The 11596-nt window shown below is 31.5% G+C and overlaps 1 pseudogene; it reads right to left on the reverse strand.

The window, feature by feature from the left end:
* Positions 1–5534: 5534 nt before the first annotated feature.
* LOC127122921 (NADPH--cytochrome P450 reductase-like) lies at positions 5535–7272 on the reverse strand (annotated as a pseudogene).
* Positions 7273–11596: the final 4324 nt, after the last annotated feature.

Consider the following 11596-nt stretch of genomic DNA (forward strand, 5'->3'; position numbering starts at 1 on the left):
TCAGATTTTGGAGAGGATAGGGGAGGTAGCCTATCGTATCGCTTTACCGCCGTCACTTGCGAATTTGCATGAGGTTTTTCATGTGTCTCAGTTGAGGAGGTACATTCCTGATCCGTCGCATGTAGTCCAAGTAGATGATGTACAGGTGAGAGATAACCTGACTGTTGAAACATCACCTATGAGGATCGAGGATCGAGAGTTAAAGCAGTTGCGGGGTAAGGAGATTGTTTTGGTAAAGGTAGCTTGGGGAGGACCAGCAGGTGGCAATGTGACTTGGGAACTGGAGAGTCAGATGAAGGAGTCTTATCCAGAGTTATTCGCTTGAGGTATGTTTTCGAGGACGAAAACTCTTTTAGTGGGGGAGAGTTGTAACACCCCGATAAAAAATAAGATAATTATTTAAATTAAGTTAATAATATATTTATTAATTTAATTAAATAATTGGATTATTATTGGATTATTATTATTATTATTATTATTGGAATAAAAGTTGGAATTAGAAAAGGTCCCATTTGGTAAAAAGAGTTATTTTCACGTGAAAAGGAAAAAGAGACAGAAAAGTGGAAAAGGGCAAAGAGCAAGAGAACAAGGGTTGAAGAGAGGAAAAGCTTGAAGCTCAGAGATTTGCCGGATTAACTCAGGTAAGGGGGGTTTATCATCGTTTAATGAGTATTATGGGATAATATGTAATGGGTAGTGATAAACCATTGATTTGCCTCTGATTAGAATGATGCATGATGAAATTGTGAACTTTTGGAGAAACGAAATTTTGATTATAATCGAAGGAAATTCGTAGAAATTAGATGTAATAGTGTTAGAGTTTGTGAAATCGAATAGGGTATGATTCGTGTCAGATGATATAACGAACGATGTGTAAAAAAATTGGACTGTGGAAGGTTAGATCTGAGAAAATTCATAGCAGGGAGACCCATAGCAGATCTGGAAATTCTGGTTTCTGGTCATACGCGTATGGCACTAGGCAATACGCGTATGAAATGGTCTGGTACGCGTATGGCACTAGGCAATACGCGTATGGATGAGGAAGATGATGTTTTGAACGTGTTTTGGTCTCTGTTGGTACGCGTATGGGGATGTGGTACGCGTAGCATACGCGTATGAGATGGTGTTACGCGTATGGGAATTGGTCAGGAGATGGGCCATACGCGTATGGGACTAGGCAATACGCGTATGGGCAGGATTGTGATTTTTCTGAGCTGTTGTTGTGCAGTTTTGGTTGTTCAGCTGAGTAATGTAATTTAGCTGATGTATGATATAGTAGGGATCATTTCCCGTTGTTTTGAGCAGTGTAGGTATTAGTAGAGTGTGCTAATACTGTGATTATTAATTGGCATGACATGATATGATTTTGTGATAACATGTTGATGATGTATGATTGTATGCATAATGCTGTGAGTGTATGTATTATGTGGAATGGACTGTTTTATGGCTTAGAGTGTGAGCATATGTCCATTGTGGATTGTTGTTGATGTTTGCATGCTAGTTGATTTAGCTTGCATATTGTGGCCTTTATGGTGGTAGCTAATTCCCATGGTGAGGAATTAGTGAGTGAATTATTGTAGATTGTTGTTGATGTTTGCATGCTAGGTGATTAGCGTGCATATCATAGCCCTTGGGGTGGTAGCTAATTCCCATGGTGAGGAATTAGTGAGTGAGTCACTAGGTCTCAAATGAGTGGGACTAGTGAGCTTGGTAGCCGTATCTGGATTTGATCGGTGAGGTTGAACTATATGTTCACGAATAGTCGGTACCGCATGCATGGAGTCTCATTGCATAATGTATGTATGTATGGCGTATAATATGAATGGATGTATTCCAATATTATACGTGTTGTTTTGGTGATTATGTTGAGTATGATTGAGTTGATATTGCCGTTACTGATTGTGTGATCTGATTAGGGTGATTGAATGTGTTAACTTACTTAACATTACATGATAATTTATAATGCTTATTATATCGATTGAGGAACTCACCCTTACAACTATTTTTCAGGTAACGAGCAGTGATTGAGTAGAAGCTAGTGCTTGGAGTCTAGTATAGTCTCCTTAGTGGGTCGTGCTCTGATAGATGTAACATCGGGATGGGATGTTTTAAATGTTTTAGTGTTGGTTGTGAACCATTTTACATGTAATGTGTTACATGTTTTGCATGATTGATTTGATTTCTATCCGCTGCGAATTATGCAAATGTTATTTTGATTAAATAAAGAGCATGACAGTTATTATGGTGTGAAGTGATTGTGTGACACCCTTAATTGCATATCTACTCTGATATATGTTTGTTAATTTAATTAATTTTTGGGGTATTTTAGAAGGGTGTTACACAAAGCCCCCTCAATGAATTTTCCATCATCTTGGAGTTACATTCGATCTTTTCGATATTTATGTGCTCTTTTTGGTATAAAGCCTCAAGTTACGATGTTTTGTGCAACTTTCCAAGCCATTTGGAAATTCTTTGAAACTAATCATGTTATGGTGTCTTTTAATCCCACTTTCCCTATTTTCAAACCTCTTCCTCCACTCGTTGAATATTTCCGTTGCTGGTTCGTATTACTTCACCCTTTGTCTCGTTTTGCACACAAGTCTATATGTGTTATTGGGACCAATGTCATCCACATTTCTTTCATTGTCGATTTAATGATCATTTCTAGTTACTCCCTAAGGAATTCCGTTTTGTTCATGAGGACTCAAACTGTGATATTAATGAAAGTTCAAACACGAGGTGCTTTAGTATGGCTTATGCCATTTCATTTTAATTTGTTAAAAGATGAAACTAAAATTATTTTAAGGAGAATGATATAAAGTTGCTGCTATGGTTGCTTCTTTATGGTGGCCGACCACAAATTTTGGGAGATTTGTAGTCTTTACTTTCAGATCTTCTCGTTTCTATCTTGACCATTTTTCATACTTCTTCCAATTTCACAAGAGTCTACAAAGGTTATTTTCTTTTTTCCTTCTTTTTCTGTTGTGATTCTTCACTCTCATCCTTCTCTTTAATCGATGTTGGCTCTTTAATAAGGGAATCAAATGCTCTCAGGTGGATCTTCATGAATGCTAAAAAAACACGACATACAAGCCCTTTATGCTGGCTTCCATTGTTGCCACAATGTCTTCGTGGTATAATACTTTATTTTCAAGTTTGTCAATTAAACGACTCCCAAAGTGGCTATTGTTGGTCGTCTGATGACATATTTGTATAAAAGTCAATCACTACGAACTGAGTTTTCACTATTTTCCAGCCTTCTATTTTTACTAACAACTAGTAACAAACTTGTGCCTATGCACAGGGTACGTTTTTGGGTGAGATATAATTTTGGACGCGCATTTGTTTGCAGCCTGTCATAAAAATTGGAAATTGAAAAAAGATTAAACTTAAGACATGTAGAACATGAAATGTAATCAACAATATTATGGATAAAATAATTAAAAATAAAACTATTGAAACTTGTATTAAATAAATTAGTCGTTTTAGTGTTTTTACAAATAAGATAATGATTCTATAAAAGAGAATATAATTTTAAAATATATACTCAATATTTTTAAAACTCCTTTAATTTTGCCACATATTTGAAAAAAATGATCGAATTTTTTTTTTATTCAATATTTGAATCAGTAGTAAAGTTGTGCCCGTTTATAACAATAGTATTTTTTTCGTATATAAAAATATTTGAATTAATAATGTATTTTTTTTTGTTTTGACATTATTTATAGAAATATTTGAATTAAAAATATTTGAATCAACAATATTTGAATCAACAATACTTGACATTATTAATAGTAAAGTTGCTCTCGAATATAAAAATATTTGAATCAACAATGTATTTTTTCTGGTATATAAATATTATTTTTGTTTTAATAATATTTATGAAAATATTTAAATTAATAGTTAAGTTATTTTCGTATATATAAAAATATTTGAATAAACAATGTATATTTTCCCGTATATAAATATTATCTTTACTTTTACAATATTTCTAAAATAATTGAATTAATAGTAAATTTGTTCTCGTATATAAATTTTTGAATCAACAATGTATTTTTCCCATATATAAATTTATAAAAATATTTGAATCAATAATAAAGTTGTTCGCATATATAAAAATATTTGAATTAACAATATATTTTTTATCGTAAATATTATTTTTGTTTTGATAAAATTAATAAAAATATTTAAATAATAAATAGTGTAAACTTATCAACATTATTAATAACATAAAAAAATCTTTATAAATAGTAAAAAAACAGTGGCGTCAATGATATCAAAAATAGAACTTAAATAAATACAATCTTCCATCTGTTTAAAGAGTAATCATTCTAATATTTTCTAGAAATAAATTCATCAATCAAGCAAATGAAAGATCCTAAAACATAATAACAATAGTTTTTTAATTTTATAATTATTAATTTGTTAATTATGCCAAAAATAATTAAATTTTTAAACCTTTTTAAATTTAATTATTTAATCAAATATTGTATAAGATTATGTCCCAACCTACGGTCAATCATTTATCTACTCCGAGTATTACTAAGAATTATAATATTATTTTTTTGTAAAAGAATGGTTGTCAATTGAATTTGATAACAGTATTTGCATAATGTACATTATTTTTACAAAACTGTTTTTGTTATTATCAGTCTCATAATTTTACTATTTTATTTTATTTTATTTGTAATTTTTCTACCAATTTTCAATATATATATATATATATATATATATATATATATATATATATATATATATATATATATATATATATATATATATATATATTATTTTTACAAAACTGTTTTTGTTATTATCAGTCTCATAATTTTACTATTTTATTTTATTTTTTTTGTAATTTTTCTACCAATTTTCAATATATAATTGAATTTGATAACAGTATTTGCATAATGTACATTATTTTTACAAAACTGTTTTTGTTATTATCAGTCTCATAATTTTACTATTTTATTTTATTTTTTTTGTAATTTTTCTACCAATTTTATATATATATATATATATATATATATATATATGAGATTAATTGAAATACACTGTCAGTGTAAAAGGGTTTTACACCATCACTTAATTATAGATGTTAGATATTAAAAGAAGTTTGACTTTTATTTTAAAAATCTATAAAGTAATACAAACGGGTGATGATGATGAACCTACGGTGTAAAACTTTTTACACTCACAGTGTATAATAATTAATCTATATATATATATATATATATATATATATATATATATATATATATATATATATATATATATATATATATATATAATAAAAACATTTTTATCCAAAAATAAGTAGTATAATAAACAATTTAAAAGAGGTCTAATTTAAAGAAAATGACAAATAAAATTTAGAAGATAATTTATAATTAGAGATGAGAGTAGAGTGAAAGTCAAGTTAACGTTAGAATTTAATTGACAAGGAGTAGTAATGTCACTTATCCACCAATAAATAAATAAAAAAAGTTGTAATGTAATTTCGGTATTTAAGGATTGAAATATTATAAGACACCTTAAAATATCATGTTCCAAATATCTGAAGCCAGCAGAGAAAAAAAAAGTGTTGATTAAGATTTAAGTGAGTCGTATATTATAAATTGGAAATAAAAGTATCAAGAGAAAAAGTAGGCACCTTCTCCATCATTTTATGTTGGACATATTCCTTTGTAGAACCATCCCGTGAGAAGGCAACAATGAGGTCAAAAAGTGAGCCGCCGCCATAAACAAAGTGGTTCAATTCGTCTTCATAGATATAGTTCTTTAAAAGATTATTTAAAAATTAAATATCCAATATAAAATATGTTCTCCTTCTCAGGTATACACACATTACTTGATTGCTTAAAGTCATAAGTTTACATGGTGGGCATATAACTTACCACTTGACGGTTCCTACATCCAAAGAATAAAACAGAGGGACCCAGTTCAGCTCCATGTTCTTTCAGAACTAATCTTTCCTGAAGCAAAAATAAAAAAACACATGGACAATTAACATATAGACTGTTGGATATAAGATATAATTAACAGAATGAACATCAAGTCTATTGTTTCAAACCTGCAAGAAACCTCCGAAAGGAGCCAGCCCAGTGCCATGACCTATCATAATTACATGCACTTTATTATCAGCTGGGAGTCTGAAATTGACTGTCTAACAAAGATAGGAGCCCAACTACAGTCATCATTTTTCTCCAATGGTGCAGAATTATGAAAATCAAAATATAAGGTAAGTTCATGCTTTGAAATCAAGTACCAGTAAATCTCTAAAATGACTGAGTACAGCCTTCAAAATTCAAAAGTTGCCAGATATCACCGACTGTTATTAATATCTAACCATTTCAAGATTCAAGTCGATGATTGCATTTAAGGCTAATTTTTAAATGAATTAGACCCTGCAAATTTTAAAGAGTGATCACAACTAAGGAAAGTATAAATATAAATACTTTTATCCAAGTTGAACATACTCCTTTATGAATCAGTCCAGTGGACATTTTATCCTGCACTAATGCACATGTAACACGAATTCTAGATGACGCCATTCTGTGAGCAATTTTAGCAGATAGCCAAATAGTAAGTACTACATAAAATATTTCAAGTAAATCAAGAAGGGGAAAATCACAAAGCAACTTTTGAATTTTTTACCTAAATAACCCATTTTTTAATTTTTTTCTTCAAAATAATCCATTTTTTAGATTATTTCCCAAACTATCCCACTTTAAAGAGGCGACGTCAGATGAATCGATGAATGCTCTTTAACTTAGAGAGGTGATGCCAATTGGATTGGCTAGTGCACCTAGTGCTGCCAATCCAATTGACGCTTGTGTGTTAAGTTATAAAGGAGACACCAATTGGTCTGACACCTATGTATGTTTCGTAATTTTTTTTGAAAAACAATGTACATTTTAGATAAAAGTCGAAATCGAATCAATTGATACTAATATGCGTTTACATACGTTAAACAAAAAGACTAATGTCGTTGACCGGGATGACCTAACCGACCTCCAGTCCCGCATCCCCTAACTACCCGAACGCGTGATCCTAATCCATGTTGATGATTCATCCCAGGTGTTTGAGTATTTGAGGGTCAGGAACATCACCACCACCTGCAGGAGATTGCCTAAGATATTCAGACAAATTTGCGTAGTCCTGTGTATGCAATGAAGCGCTACCGCCATAGTTGAGTTCGTGACCCATGCCAGAGTAGTTGGGATGTGTTTGAGTTATTGGAGGGCGACCAGGACGACTGAAGTGCGTCATTGTTGTGAATGATGCGTCAAGTAAAAGTTGAAATGATTGTTGTGGTGTTTGGTAGCCATATGGTTTTTGCATGTTTTGGTTTTGTGATGTTTGGGCTTCTAGGCTATAGTAGGAGGAGGGACAATTGGTGTTAAATGATCGCTGAGTGTTTTGGATAAGGCGACTATGGTAGGGTTATGTGTTGGGTGCATAACGATGTTGGGTGTCTTGATGATGATCTACTTGTTGGTGGTGGTACGTGGTATGCTCTTGGTATTGTGGGTGGATGTTTGACATGTAAGGATCGTAGATTTGTGTGTTTGTGGACCGAAAATTTTGATGGATAGGGGATTGTGAGTAACTGGTCTGACAATGTTGTTGGGGGTTAGATGTTGAACCTTCTTGTGTGTAAGTTATCTGGCGTGGGTCGTATAGGTACATATCCTCGACGAGGAACTCAAATCCAACCGATCTGTACCAAGCCATATAATTACGAGTTGGTTTTTCTTCGGTTGACATCACAACGTTAGTTAAGACATGGTCTTGTCGGTGCTTCCATTTTCGACAATCAGATCTAGCGAAGCTTTGCCAAGGGTTAAAGTTCCATTGATCGTTAACTTTCGTAAATGTCATTCTCCGAGATTTGTCGGGGGATCTGGGATGTGTTGAAGCATACCGAACTGCAATTTAACACGATCACTATGGTGCATCTCCACAGTGATGAATCTTATGAATGACGTATTCAAAGGCATTAGAAATCTACCAATAATCGATTGATCAGAACAACCTATTTTAGGTTGACATCTACCTTCACAATTAGAGGTGAAAAATGGAGTGCATTGTTAATGTCAGATCAATTATTTAGTGAACGTTGTATGAAAGTGATGAAAGAGGAAACTATCAAAGCTAACACACACGCAATTACAATCTTTGACCGTCATAGACAAAATTTCAGTGTATATGAAACAATGGACCACAATGAGGGGAAGCCAAATTTATCCTATGTTGTCAGACTAAATAGAAGTTGGTGCGACCGTGGAAAGTTCCAGATCTTCCGTATTCTTTGCTCCCATGTCACTGTGGCATGCGCACATACTCGCCAGGACGCTTACAACCATCTATCCAATATCACAATGGAGGAATACTGGCCTCCATATGAAGGGAACATAGTTTGGCACAACGATGAGATGCGAAAAAATAAAAAAGGGCGGCCAAACAGGACGCGTATTAGAACAGAAATGGATACTAGTGATAAAATGATAAGATTATGTAGTATATGTTGTCAACCGGACACAATAAGAAAAAATGTCTCAATCTAGGAGCAACTACTACATCATAATTTAATACCTCCTTTCAATTTTTATAACCTTTGATTTTGATATATTAATAACTTTTTGTTACAATAAGGATAACAACAAACATCACTCCAACTTAAGCACACTTAAAACCGAACAGGTATAAATTAACAATACAAACAACAAATATCAAAACAGATGAAAATACTTAACCACAACATTTAAAAACAACATTTCTAATTGATTAAAACAATCAAACTGATGTCATCTGGTCCAAACATCATTTCCATAGCATCCTTACCATTTTTTACTCGCACCCAACCACATACACCATCGAGTATCTCAATACTTCTAATTTTCCCCCCTTCATGTATATTTCCATCTAACCAACGAACCAACTCCCTCTTTAGTTGCTAGAAATGACATATGTTCCCAAACATCATCTCCATCGGAGGCTTGTCTCTCGAATAAATCACCATAGCGGCGACGAAGACGAAACATGTTTGCAATATAATGAAAAGAGATATAGAAAAACGAATCACCCAACACATCTATTTATACAAAAAAATAATTACACAATACACGGAGGCGCCACATAAATTGACGCCTCCTCTTCTGTTTTACACATGGGCGCCAATTGGATTGACAACCATGTGTTGTAGCCAATTCAATTGGCGCCCCACTTAAAAATTAAGGGTATACACCAATTGATCTGACACCTATGCCTGAACGTTTTTTTTGAAACTGGGGTACTTTGAGAAATATTTTGAAAAGTGGGTTATTTTGGATTTTTTAAAAAATATATGAGGTATTTGAGTAAAAAATTCGTAACTTTTTTTCTTTTTATGCCAATGAAAATATGTCGAGACTTGAAACTTGAGGAAAATTCAGTGTTAAATAGGTTGATCAAAAATATTAGAATGAATCTAATATCCAAAAACATATATTGCAAAATGGTAGCCTAACAAATTCTTTTTATTAACGCATGGTAAAAGACGGTGAGCAACAAAGAACTATAAGGGTTCTCCAAGTAAATATTCAGACAAAAGCCTCTCCCTAGTTCTGCATGTCAGCATAATCACACACGAACCAACAAAATGCACGACTTGAAAGCAGAACTAACCTTGGAGATGATGATAATTGAATAATAAATTGGCTGCAGGCGAGGAGTATTTGCTGAAAAAAAAGACACAATTAGAGGTTTGGCTGATGAAAAATAATTGTTTTTTTGAGAGAAAATAAGACAAATTTTATAATTTTTTTTAGGGGTGGCAAAACGGGCTCGGCCCGATGGGCATGCCCATTTTGTCCGCACTTTTGTGCGGGGCGGGCTAAGGATTTATGCCCTCACCCTCAAATGTGTCCTCCCCGCCTCGCCCCGTTTTTTTCGCGGGCTTTTGCAGGCACGTGTATTTATATAAGTTTTTGTATTTTTAGGCTTAAAATGTGCAGTTCCCGCGGGCTTTCCCCGCCCTCACTTTTTTGCGGGGCGGGTCTAAGTTTTAGGCCCGCATCCTCAACTATGACCGTCCCGGCCTGTCCCGTTTTTTGCGGGTTTTTGCGGGGCGGGCTTGCCCGTTTGCCACCCCTAATTTTTTTACAAATAAAATAATTATTTTATAAGAGAGAATATAATTTTAAAATATTTGTCCAATCTTTTTTAATAGATCATAATTCAATATTTGAGTCAATAGTTTTATTTTTTTCCGTTTTATATAACTTTCAAGATATGAGAAAATAAATTATTAAAATTTTAGTGACTCACTACATAATTGGATTAGTTTTTTCATTTTTTCGTATCATATAATTTCCTCGATATGAAAAAATAAATTTTATTTACTCAGTACACACTATGATCAATAGTTTCATTTTTTTCCGTTTCATATAATTTTCACGATATGAGAAAATAAAATTTATTAAAATTTTATTGACTCACTATATTTGGATCAATAGTTTTATATTTTTTATTTCATATAATTTCTATAATATGAGCAATCAAAATTTATTAAAATTTTATTGAGTGGCTGCATAATTTTTAATCGGATAAGTAGTTTTATTTTTTCAAATTCATATAATTTCAATGATATGAAAGCAGATTTTATTAAAATTTTATTGACTCACTACATATTTGGATTAGTAGTTTCATTTTCCCGTTTCATATAATTTCTACAATATGAGCAAACAAAATTTATTAAAGTTTTATCGACTCACTACATAATTCAGTTTCCTTTTTCCCGTTCACGATAGGAGGAAAAAAATATATTAACATTTTATTGACTCACTACATGTTTGGACGCGCATTTGTTTACGGGAAGTGAAAAAAAGAAAAAAATTAAGAGTAATAGTAAATTTAAATTGAAATAGTAATACAGGTAGAAGATGAAATTTAAATAACAATATTATGAATAATATGATTAAAAATATTAAGACCATTATTTTATATGAGAGAATACAATTTTAAAATATCTATTCAATCTTTTTTAATAAATTCCCTTAATTATTTTCATATATTTAAAAAAATGATCGATAAATTTTTACTATTTTATAAAATATCATTCATAACATCAATATTTTTACCCTATATAAAATAATTTAATCAATAATATATTTTTTCTCGTATATAAATATTATTTTTGTCTTGATGTTATTTATAAAAATATTTTAAATCAATAGTAAAGTTGTTTTGTTTTGAAAACATTTGAATCAACAATATATTTTTTTTCTGTATATAAATATTATTTTTATTTTAATAATATTTATAAAAATATTTGAAGTAATAATAAAATTATTCTAGTTTATAACAATAATACTGCTTATAAAAACATTTGATGAATAATACCTTTGTTATCGTGTTTTTAATTGTACATCGTATTGGTATCTTTAGATTATTTAAATATTATGTTTAGAAACATACTTCAATTTAGGCATATAGGACTTCATACCATTGTTAAAAAGAAATAGAAGCATTCTTAATATTCTATAGTTATATTTGTTAATCTAAAAAATGACTTTTAAAACATTGACCTTATTGCTACAAGTAATATTATGAA

The sequence above is a fragment of the Lathyrus oleraceus genome, chromosome 2, assembly GCF_024323335.1.
Source record: "Lathyrus oleraceus cultivar Zhongwan6 chromosome 2, CAAS_Psat_ZW6_1.0, whole genome shotgun sequence".
NCBI lineage: Eukaryota > Viridiplantae > Streptophyta > Magnoliopsida > Fabales > Fabaceae > Lathyrus > Lathyrus oleraceus.